Raw genomic sequence first — 12,699 nt, forward strand, 5'->3', positions numbered from 1 at the left:
AAAAGACACACACAAAATAGTGAAAGCTGGGTCCAGGGGTGTCATCGTCTTCTGGTCCCATGATGCCGCCAATGCACTGGATATGCCAGCATTTATTATTAAGTTTAGTGAGGGCGGGGGTAAGTTAGTGAGGGATTTAGGGTTGTTTGATTATGAGGTGAGATGGTCACATGGGGATGAAGTAATTCTTTAACATAACATCTGTATGCAGAAGTACAGTATACAGAGATAAGAATTTACAATATAGCGTGTGCATCAGTAATTTATAACAGAGCCTTAAAACAGAATTAAACTAAAGAGCTTCTGCACAGCAAAAGAAACTACCATCAGAGCGAATAGGCAACCTACAACATGGGAGAAAATTTTCGCAACCTACTCATCTGACAAAGGGCTAATATCCAGAATCTACAGTGAACTCAAACAAATTTACAAGAAAAAAACAAACAACCCCATCAAAAAGTGGGCGAAGGACATGAACAGGCACTTCTCAAAAGAAGACATTTATGCAGCCAAAAAACACATGAAAAAATGCTCATCATCACTGGCCATCAGAGAAATGCAAATCAAAACCACTATGAGATATCATCTCACCCCAGTTAGAATGGCAATCATTAAAAAGTCAGGAAACAACAGGTGCTGGAGAGGATGTGGAGAAATAGGAACACTTTTACACTGTTGGTGGGACTGTAAACTAGTTCAACCATTGTGGAAGTCAGTGTGGCGATTCCTCAGGGATCTAGAACTAGAAATACCATTTGACCCAGCCATCCCATTACTGGGTATATACCCAAATGACTATAAATCGTGCTGCTATAAAGACACATGCACACGTATGTTTATTGCGGCATTATTCACAATAGCAAAGACTTGGAACCAACCCAAATGTCCAACAATGATAGACTGGATTAAGAAAATGTGGCACATATACACCATGGAATACTATGCAGCCATAAAAAATGATGAGTTCATATCCTTTGTAGGGACATGGATGAAATTGGAAACCATCATTCTCAGTAAACTATCGCAAGAACAAAAAACCAAACACCGCATATTCTCACTCATAGGTGGGAATTGAACAATGAGATCACATGGACACAGGAAGGGGAATATCATACTCTGGGGACTGTGGTGGGGAGGGGGGAGGGGGGAGGGATAGCATTGGGAGATATACCTAATGCTAGATGACGAGTTAGTGGGTGCAGCGCACCAGCATGGCACATGTATACATATGTAACTAACCTGCACAATGTGCACATGTACCCTAAAACTTAAAGTATAATAAAAAATAAATAAAATAAAAAAATAAAAAAAATAAAAAAATAAAACAAGTTTCCAAATGATAAAAAAGTAAAATTAAAAAAAAATAATAAATAAATAAATAAATATAGGAAAAAAAAAAAAAAAAAAAAAAAAAAAACAGAAACACAGTCTTTCCATAACCTATGATTAGCAAGATATTAATCAGCAGTAACAGTGCAGCAAAAGCTGGTTACAAACAATCCGTAGAAACAGGACATAAAGCTAGACAACTGGTTAGACCAGAAATTCTCAGAAGGGTGTCTGCCTTAACCCTAAAGAGGCCTAGAAGAGCTGTGGCAAGATGATGGCATTTATAGCCCTATCTTATCCATATGAACAGGCACCCCTCATGCATCCATTTATAGGCTCTCCACAAGGGTCTCATTCCATTCCCAGAGCTATGAATATCTGCTTTTCTGGGATAGGAATCTTGGTGATGTGAAACCTCCCTGACTGCACCTTCGTTCATAGGCTCTTTTCAGGGGAAAGCACATCATACGCTGTTGGCTCATTCTGGCAGTCCAACCTGGCATTGTCTTTACACAATCTTGCATACAATTTTGTACTTACAATAATCAGGAGCATTTCATCTTCCACTCTGTAGCAATAGTTTCAGGGGGGTCTCCCTACAAGGGACTTGTTTTATTCTTCTGCATATGGATATCCAATTTTCCCTGTACGATTTATTGAAGACACAGTCCTTTTCCCAATGTATATTCTTGGCTCCTTTGCTGAAATGCATTGTCTGTAAATGTGTGGATTTATTTCTGGGTGCTCTTTCTAATCCATTGGTCTATGTATCTGTTTTTTTGTTTTGTTTTGTTTAGTTTTTTTGTTTGTTTGTTTGTTTTTTGGCCAGCACTATACTATTTTGGTTACCATGGCTTTGTAATATGAAGTTACATAGTGTTATGCCTCCAATGTTGTTCATTTTCAGCAGAATTACTTTGGCTACTAAGGGTATTTTATGGTATCATATGTATTGCAGGATTGTTTTTTCTAATTCTGTGAAAATAACTGCAGTTTGGTGGTTTTCTGTAGTGGTAACTTTTGACACCTTTCTCTTTCTCATTTGTGTGTCTGCTCTACCAATGAGTTTTATATTTTCTCCTTTTTTCATGATGGTAGATTTGTGGTTTGGCTTCCAGATGTAGGAAATCCTTATGAATTTCTTGTATGGTTGTTTTAGAGGTGAAGAATTCCCTCTTTTTTATTATTGTCTGGTAAAGATTTTATTTCTCCTTTATTTTTGAAGGATAGCTTTTCTGTGTATGGTATTCTTGATTGACAATTTTTTTTTTCTTTCAGCACTTTGAAATACAGCATTCCACTTTCTCCTGCACTGTAAGTTTTCTGCTGATAAATCTGTTGGTACTTTAATAGCAATTTTCTTATAGGTGACTTGACATTTTGCTGTTTTTAATTCTATAGCTGGATGTCTATAATCTCTTAAAAGATTTGGGAAGTTTTCAGCTATTATTTTATGAAATAGGTTTGCTATGCTTTTGCCAATCTCTTCTCCTTCTGGAATTCCCTAAATTCAAATATTTGGTCATTTTATGGTATCTCACAAGTCACATAGGCTTTTGTTATTATTTTTTTCCTGAATGCTTTTGTTTGTTTCTTTGTTTTTCTGCTGAGTTATTTCAAATTCAGAAGTTCTTTCTCCTGCTTGATCTGGTTCATTGTTGAAGCTCTGGATTATATTTTTATTTCATTCATTGAATTCTTCAGTTCCAGGATTTCTGTGTGGTTATTATTTTATCACATCTATCTCTTTCTTGAATTACTTATTCAGATAATCAAGTGTTTCCCTGACGTCTTTGTATTATGTATTTGTTTTTTTCTTATATCTGACTGTCTTTGTTTTTTTATTTTTTAAATTGTTTATTATACTTTAAGTTCTAGGGTACATGTGCACAATGTGGATGTTTGTTACATAGGTATACATGTGCCACTTTGGTTTGCTGCACCCATCAACTTGTCATTTACATTAGGTATTTCTCCTAATGTTATCCTTCCCCCAGGCCTCCACCCCTGACTGGCCCTGGTGTGTGATATTCCCCACCCTGTGTCCATGTGTTCTCATTGTTCAACACCCACTTATGAGTGAGAACGTATGAGGTTTGGTTTTCTGTCCTTGTGATAGTTTGCTTAGAATGATAGTTTCCAGCTTCATCCATGTCCCTGCAAAGGACATGAACTCATCCTTTTTTATGGCTGCATGGTATTCCATGGTGTATTTGTACCACATTTTCTTAATCCAGTCTATCATCGATGGACATTTGGGTTGGTTCCAAGTCTTTGCTATTGTGAATAGTGCTGCAATAAACTTATGTGTGCATGTGTCTTTATTGTAGAATGATTTATAATCCTTTGGGTATATGCACAGTAATGGGATTGGTGGGTCAAATGGTATTTCTAGTTCTAGATCCTGAGGAACCACCGCACCATCTTCCACAATGGTTGAACTAGTTTACACTCACATGAACAGTGTAAAACCGCTCCTGTTTCTCCACATCCTCTCCAACATCTGTTGTTTCCTGACTTTTTAATGATTGCCATTCTAACTGGAATGAGATGGTATCTCATTGTGGTTTTGATTTGCATTTCTCTGATGACCAGTAATGATGAACATTTTTGCATATGTCTGTTGTCTGCATAAATATCTTCTTTTGAGAAATGTCTGTTCATATCCTTTGCCACTTTTTGATGGAATTGTTTTTTGTTTGTTTGTTTGTTTGTTTTTTGTAAATTTGTTTGAGTTCTTTGTAGATTCTGGATATTAGCCGTTTGTCAGATGGGTAGATTGCAAAAATTTTCCCCCATTCTGTAGGTTGCCTGTTCACTCTGATGATAGTTTATTTTGCTGTGCAGAAGCTCTTTAGTTTACTTAGATCCCATTTGTCTATTTTGGCTTTTGTTGCTATTGCTTTTGGTGTTTTAGACATGAAGTTCTTCCCCATGCCTATGTCCTGAATGGTATTGCCTAGGTTTTCTTCTAGAGTTTTTATGGTTTTAGGTCTAACATTTAAGTCTTTAATCCATCTTGACTTACTTTTTGTATACCGTGTAAGGAAGGGATCCAGTGTCAGCTTTCTACATATAGTTGGCCAGTTCTCCCAGAACCATTTATTTAATACGGAATCCTTTCCCCATTTCTTGCTTTTGTCAGGTTTGTCAAAGATCAGATGGTTGTAGATGCGTGGTGTTATTTCTGAGGCCTCTGTTCTGTTCTATTGTTCTATATATCTGTTTTGGTACCAGTACTGTGCTGTTTGGGTTACTGTAGGCTTGCAGTATAGTTTGAAGTCAGGTAGTGTGATGCCTCCAGCTTTGTTCTTTTGGCTTAGGATTGTCTTGGCAATGTGGGTTCTTTTTTGGTTCCATATGAACTTTAAAGTGTTTTTTTCCAATTCTGTGAAGAAAGTCATTGGTAGCTTGATGGGGATAGCATTGAATCTAAAAATTACTTTGGGCAGTATGGCCATTTTCAGGATATTGATTCTTCCTATCCATAAGCATGAAATTTTATTTAATTTGGTTGTGTCCTCTTTTATTTCATTGAGCAGTAGTTTGTAGTTCTCCTTTAAGAGGTCCTTCAAATCCCTTGTAAGTTGGATTCCTGGGTATTTTATTCTCTTTGTAGTAATTGTGAATGGGAGTTCCCTCATGATTTTGCTCTTTGTTTGTCTGTTATTGGTGTATAGGAATGCTTCTGAATTTTGAACATTGATTTTGTATCCCGAGACTTTGCTGAAATTGCTTATCAGCTTAAGGAGATTTTGGGCTGAAACGTTAGGGTTTCTAAATATATAATCATGTCATCTGCCAACAGAGACATTTTGACTTCCTCTTTTCCTAATTGAATGCACTTTATTTCTGTCTCTTGTCTGATTGCCCTAGCCAGAAGTTCCAATACTATGGTGAATAAGAGTGGTGAGAGAGGGCATCCTTGTCTTGTGCCAGTTTTCAAAGGGAATGCTTCCAGTTTTTGCCCATTCCGTATGATATTGGCTGTGGGTTTGTCATAAATAGCTCTTATTATTTTGAGATACATTCCATCAATACCTAGTTTATTGAGAGTTTTTAGTATGAAGGGGTGTTGAATTTTATCAAAGGCCTTTCTGCATCTATTGAGATTATCATGTGGTTTTTGTCATTGGGCCTGTTTATGTGATGGATTACATTTATTGATTTGTGTATGTTGAACCAGCCTTGCATCCCAGGGATGAAGTCGACTTGATCGTGGTGGATAAGCTTTTTCATGTGCTGCTGGATTCGGTTTGCCAGTATTTTATTGAGGATTTTCACATCAATGTTCATCACTGATATTGGCCTCAAATTATCTTTTATTGTTTTGTCTGTGCCAGGCTTTGGTATCAGGATAACGTTGGCCTCATAACATGAGTTAGGGAGGATTCCCTCTGTTTCTGTTCATTGAAATCGTTTCAGAAGGAATGATACCAGCTCCTCTTTGTAGCTCTGGTAGAATTCAGCTGTGAATCTGTCTGGTCCTGGACTTTTTTTTATTGGTAGGCTATTAATTATTGCCTGAATTTAAGAGCCTCTTATTGGTCTATTCAGAGATTCAACTTCTTCCTGGTTTAGCCTTGGTAGGTGTACATGTCCAGGGATTTATCCATTTCTTCTAGATTTTCTAGTTTATCTGCATAGAGGTGTTTATAGTATTCTCTCATGGGAGTTTCTATTTCTGTGGGATCAGTGGTGGTATCCCTTTATAATTTTTTATTGTGTCTATTTGATTCTTCTCTTTTTTCTTCTCTATTAGTCTTGCTAGCACTCTATCTATTTTGTTGATCTTTTCAAAAAACCAGCTCCTGGATTCATTGATTTTTTGAAGGGTTTTTTTTTTTCTCTATATCCTTCAGTTCTGCTCTGATCTTAGTTATTTCTTGCCTTCTGTTAGCTTTTGAATTTGTTTGCTCTTGCTTCTCTAGTTCTTTTATTGTGATGTTAGGTTGTCAATTTTAGATCTTTCCTGCTTTCTCTTGTGGGCATTTAGTGCTATAAATTTCCCTTGTCACACTGCTTTAAATGTGTCCCAGAGATTTTGGTACCTTTTGTCTTTGTTCTCATTGGTTTCAAAGAACATCTTTATTTCTGCCTTCATTTTGTTATGTAACCAGTAGTCATTCAGGAGCAGGTTGGTCAGTTTCCATGTAGTTGTGTGGTTTTGAGTGAGTTTATTATTCCTGAGTTCTAATTTGATTGCACTGTGGTCTGAGAGACAATTTGTTGTGATTTCTGTTCTTTTACATTTGCTGAGGAGTGTTTTACTACCAATTATGTGGTCAATTTTAGAATAAGTGTGATGTGGTGCTGAGAAGAATGCATATTCTGTTGATTTGGGGTGTAGATTTCTGTAGATGTCTATTAGGTCTTCTTCGTCGAGAAGCTGAGTTCAAGTCCTGGATATCATTGTTAACCTTCTCTCTTGTTGATCTGTCTAATATTGACAGTGGGGTGTTAAAGTCTCCCATTATTGTGTTGGAGCCTAAATCTCTTTGTAGGTCTCTAGGGACTTGCTTTATGAATCTGGGTGCTTCTGTATTCTTGGGTGTAAATATATTTAAGATAGTTAGCTCTTCTTGTTGAATTGATGCTTTTATCATCATGTAGCAGCCTTCTGTGTCTCTTTTCATCTTTGTTGGTTTAAAGTCTGTTTTATCAGAGACTAGGATTGCAGCCCCTGAGTTTCTTTTTTTTTTCTTTCCATTTGCTCGGTAGATCTTCCTCCATCTCTTTATTTTGAGTTTATATGCGTCTTTGCCCATAAGATGCATCTCCTGCCTATAGCACATTGATGGGTCTTAACTCTTTATCCAATTTGCCAGTCTGTGTTTTTTAATCGGGGCATTTAGCCCATTTACATTAAGGTTAACATTGTTATGTTTGAATTTGATCCTCATTATGATGTTAGCCGGTTATTTTGCCCATTAATTGATGCAGTTTCTTCATAGTGTTGATGCTCTATACAATTTGGCATTTTTTTGCAGTGGCCGGTACCAGTTTTTTCTTTTTCAGGTTTAGTGCTTCCTTCAGGAGCTCTTGTAAGGCAGGCCTGGTGGTGACAAAATTTCTCGGCGTTTGCTTGTCTGTAAAAGATTTTATTTCTCCTTCACTTATGAAGCTTAGTTTGGCTGGATATGAGATTCTGGGTTGAAAATTCTTTTCTTTAAGAATGTTGAATATTGGCCCCCACTCTCTTCTGGCTTGTAGGGTTTCCACTGTTAGTCTGATGGGCTTCCCTTTGTGGGTAACCCGACCTTTCTCTCTGGCCGCCCTTAACATTTTTTCCTTCATTTCAACCTTGGTGAATCTGATAATTATGTGTCTTGGGGTTGCCCTTCTTCAGGAGTACCTTTGTGGTGTTCTCTGTATTTCCTGAATTTGAATGTTGGCCTGCCTTGCTAGGTTAGGGGAGTTCTCCTGGATAGTATCCTGAAGAGTGTTTTCTAACTTGGTTCCATTCTCCCCATCACTTTCTGTTATACCGATCAAACATATATTTGGTCTTTTCACGTAGTCCCATATTTCTTGGAGGCTTTGTTTGTTTCTTTTCACTCTTTTTTCTCTAATCTTGTCTTCTCATTTTATTTCATTAATTTGATCTTCAATCATTGTCATCCTTTCTTCTACTTGATCAAATTGGCTATTGAAGCTTGTGCACGCATCACGAAGTTCTCATGCCATGGTTTTCAGCTCCATTAGGTCATTTAAGGTCTTCTCTACCCTGTTTATTCTATTTAGCCATTCTTCTAACCTTTTCTTCAAGGTTTTTGGCTTCCTTGCCATGGGTTTGAACATGCTCCTTTAGCTCGGAGAAATGCGTTATTATCGACCTTCTGAAGCCTACTTCCGTCAACTCGTCAAACTCATTCGCCATCCAGTCTTGTTCCCTTGCTGACCGGGAGCTGCAATCCTTTGGAGAAGAGGTGCTCTGTTTTTTGGAATTTTCAGCTTTTCTGCTCTGGTTTCTCACCATCTTTGTGGTTTTATCTACCTTTGGTCTTTGATGTTGGTGACCTACAGATGGGGTTTTGGTGTGGATGTCCTTTTTGTTGATGTTGATGCTATTCCTTTCTGTTTGTTAGTTTTCCTTCTAACAGTCAGACCCCTCAGCTGCAGGTTTATTGGAGTTTGCTGGAGGTATATGCCGGACCCTATTTGCCTGGGTATCACCAGCAGAGGCTGCAGATGAGCAAATATTGCTGCCTGATCCTTCCTCTGGAAGCTTCGTCCCAGAGGTGCATCTGTCTGTTTGAGGTGTCTGTCGACCCCTACTGGGAGGTGTTTCCCAGTCAGTCTATATGGGGGTCATGGACCTACTTGAGGAGGTAGTCTGTCCACTCTCGGAGCTCGAACGCAGTGCTGAGAGAACCACTGCTCTCTTCAGAGCTGTCAGACAGGGACGTTTAAGTCTGCAGAAGCTGTCGGCTGCCTTTTGTTTTACTATGCCCTGCCCCCAGAGGTGGAATCTGTAGAGGCAGTAGGCCTTGCTGAGCTGCAATTGGCTCTGCCCAGTTCATGCTTCCAGGCCTCTTTGTTTACACCTTGAGCTACTCAAGCCTCAGCAATGGCAGACACCCCTTCCTCCATCCAGCTGCAACACGGGGCAGGTGGATCTCAGACTTCTGCACTAGCAGTGAGCAAGGCTCCGTGGGCATGGGACCCACTGAGCCAGGCATGGGAGGGTATCTCCTGGTCTGCTGGTTGCTAAGACTGTGGGAATGGCACAGTATTTGGTCAGGCATGAACTGCTTCTCCAGATACAGTCAGTTACGGCTTCCCTTGGCTAGGAAAGGGAAATCTCCTGACCCCTTGCACTTCCCAGCTGAGGCAATGCCCCGCCCTGCTTCAACTCACCCTCCTCACCCTCCGTGGGTTGCACCCACTGTCCAACCAGTCCCAGTGAGATGAACCAGGTACCTCAGTTGGAAATGCAGAAATCACCCATCTTCTGCGTCGATCTCACTGGGAGCTGCAAACTGGAGCTGTTCATATTCGGCCATCTTGGAAGTGACTTCCTCACTGACTATCTTTAATAGCATTGTTTTGAATTCTTTTACAACTGTTTCATAGATTTCCTTTGCATGAGAAACTTGCTAGAGAATGATTGTTTTCCTTTTGAGGCATCATATTTTCTTTCTTTTTCATTTTTTTTGTGTTTTTATATTCATATCTACACATCTGTTGTACCAATCACTTCTTCCAATTTTATGGATTGGCTTTCCTTGAGAAAGACTTTTTCCTGTTGATGTGTTTTGATTGGGTAGGATGCTTTGGCTTTGATTCTGGGTGGAAATAGTAGTGTAGTCTCCTTATGATTTCTTTGGCTGTAATCAGTGTCAGTGTGTTTGTGAGCTCTTCAGTGGCTTAGGTTTCAGTTATTAGAAGGCTCTGGTGAAGATTTGCTGGGGATGGGTACACTAAGTAGGCTGGTCCTTGGGCATCTGTGGTGGAGGTGGAAGCCTCTCTTGCTGGTCCTTGGGCTCTTGTGCTGCATACATAAGCACCAGTGATGGTGGTTTGGGCAGGCTGATCTTTGGGCCCCCCAGGTCACTTGCTTAAGTGTGGGCAGTGGCAGTGGTGGGATAAGTGGTCAGGTGGGTTCTCAAGTCACTGGATGGCATGGGTTGCATGGGCAAAGGGAGTTATGGTTTGCAGGCCAACCCTTGGGCCCTTGAGTGGTATATGCATGCAGAGTGGTGGCAGTGGCAAGCTAAGCAAAACCAATTCCCAGGCTACCAGATGACACCTTCACATGGATGCCAGTGAAGGTGACAGAAGCAATCTGGATAGGCCCCTCCTCACTCAGAGGGCACCTGTGGGTGCCAGCAGTCACCAGTAAGGAAGACCTGTGTTCAGGGTCCTACAGTGGTATACACAGCACCAGAGGCAGTGATATAGGGTAGTTTGATCCCCAGGCTCCTGGACAACACACACAGGCACTGGCAGGGGTTGCACTAGGCAAAATTGAGCCTGTCCTCAGTTACTCTGGTCTTGTGCATGGGTACAGGCTGAATCTGGTAGGATGGGTCAATCCCCAGACCCCCAGACAGTGCATTTTTGCCTGGGGATAGTGGCGGGTGAGGCAGACCTCTCCTTAGACCCCCAGACAATAAGCACGGGTAACTTTGGGGGCAGGTATGGTGGGTCATTCCCCAGGCCCCCAGATGGTGCAAGTAGGTGCGCTGATGGCAGTGGGCAGGGCCACCCTGTCCTCAGGTCCCCAGGCCATGCACATGGGCACAGCACAAAAGTGGTGGTGGGCAGCAGTGGTGCTGGGGAGAACAGTCCTCTAGCCAGCCCCCTTGATGACATTGGCAGTGGTGGTGGGCTGGTTGGGTCAATACTAGGCTGCAGGAAGATGTCCAGATGGACCAGCATCCAGACCCCCCAAAGTTACATGCAGGTAGATGGCCCCACTGCTGGGGGTTGGCTGCTATCAGTGGCAATGGCTCATGGAAGGCAGTTCTCAGGCTCTGAGTAGCATGTTCTCCAGCTCCCTTTGTCTTAGGGCAACCTCTTTGGTGTGGTGTGCCACCTGTTCCTCACTGCATGGGCTACAGTGCTAGGGATCTGGTCAATGGGTCAAATCACTGGATCCAATCAACATTATGATAGATCAGCCCTTTGCATGGATGTGAGGAAATGCCAGTGAAGCTCCAGAGATATGGAGATGCAGAGGCTTCTCGGAGCCAGTGCAGGATGTAATCTGCTGGGGTCAGGGCTTTCAAATTGGCACCATGCTACAACTGCTTGGATCTTGGGGTGGTGGGGAGTGGAACCCAGTATGAACTGCCTCTCTGAAACAACGCCTTTGAGTGGATTCCAGGCAATTCCCAAGGTTAGTCTCAGGGCTCGCAAAGGACAAGAAGCTCTCTTGTGGCTAGGATTGCAAGAGTCAGCAGTGGCAATGTTGACAACTGGGGATCTTTTGCTTATTTTTTTCCTTACACCAGGGAGTTTTTCCTAGTTCCATGCTGGTTCCAAATGGGTTGGCTGCTTTGCTTCTCTTTATTTCCATCCCTGAGAGGTTCTTCATCATTCCTTTGCTGAATTCCAGAGTTCTCTTTTAGAGACTACATTTATGTATGATTATCCAGCCAGGCAATACTTTTGGTCTTCCTTCTGGAGGAGGCGAGTGCTGTGCACATATTCAGCCATATTGCTGCTCCCTCAACCTGTCAATCAAATGTGCAAGACCCAGACATTGAACCAAAGATAGGTAGAGGAAAAATTTTGTTTCCTCCCTTAAATGTATCCATTCCATCTCTTTGCTGTTAGTTCCAAAAGTGATGTTCAATGTAAGTTTAAATTGAAAAGAAAAGCCATTAGATCATTTGGCTAATGGACTTGGAAACTTCAGTAAAGCAAAAGAACATAGTTTCCCACAGTGATGAAAGATTCATAAAACGGTTGTAACTTTCAGAGAGAGGGAGAAGACACTTTTTTAAAAATAAATCACATGGGATGTCATAAATAATAATAACGAGTTATCATTTGTTGAGTGCCGACTCTGTCCCAAGTGATGTATATGAATTTATTAAATATTAATAATGTTATGATACTGTTTTTATAATTGTGATTTTACAGTTAATAAAAATGAAGTTCAGAAACCTTGTTTGTATTTTCCAAGGTTACTCAATAAAGGAAAGAACCCAGATTTGATCCTTTATCTGGCAGACTCAAAGTCCTTGCTTTTAATTATTTATAAAACACTTGCTCTGGAACAAGGCAGAAAATGGAAAGTTGAAGATGTTAAAATGAAACATAATGATCCCTTCACTTTTTTCAAAAAAAAATGAGGGTAGATTATTTAGATTTTCTGCTTTTTGGTGTATAAGGATGCTGTGGAATGTGAAAAAACAACCAGGCTCTAGGTGTGTCAATATGGTGGAGTAGAAATATATACAGTGAATCATCTATTTCCCTGAATATGTAAAACTGGTTTCTAGGGGCTGAGCAAAAATTCTACCTTTTTTTTTCTTTCCGCTGCACTTACATGGATTCAACAAAAACCATGTAAAATATTTATTTAGTGATGTATGTATTTGTAGTCAAACACACAAACACACACAAAAGTGCAATATTGTGGAGGTCCAGATACTAAAAATTCAGCTGAGTTAAATATGATAAGTTAAAATACAGTATTTTTGCCCAAAACGTTAACAGCAGAGAATGCCAAAAATTTCAGTTACTAATCAAGGAAAATAGGAGTCCTGCAATTTTGTAAAATAATGAAACTTTCAAAAAAAATTCCAAAACCTTGTTTATTTTCCAAATAAACAACTTTTGTTTGCTTTCAAGTTTTAAATATTGCCAAGTCACATCAACTGGAAGAAAGATTTAGATCCAAGCACGTTTACATGA

Source organism: Pan paniscus, chromosome 2 (assembly GCF_029289425.2).
Source record: "Pan paniscus chromosome 2, NHGRI_mPanPan1-v2.0_pri, whole genome shotgun sequence".
Lineage (NCBI taxonomy): Eukaryota > Metazoa > Chordata > Mammalia > Primates > Hominidae > Pan > Pan paniscus.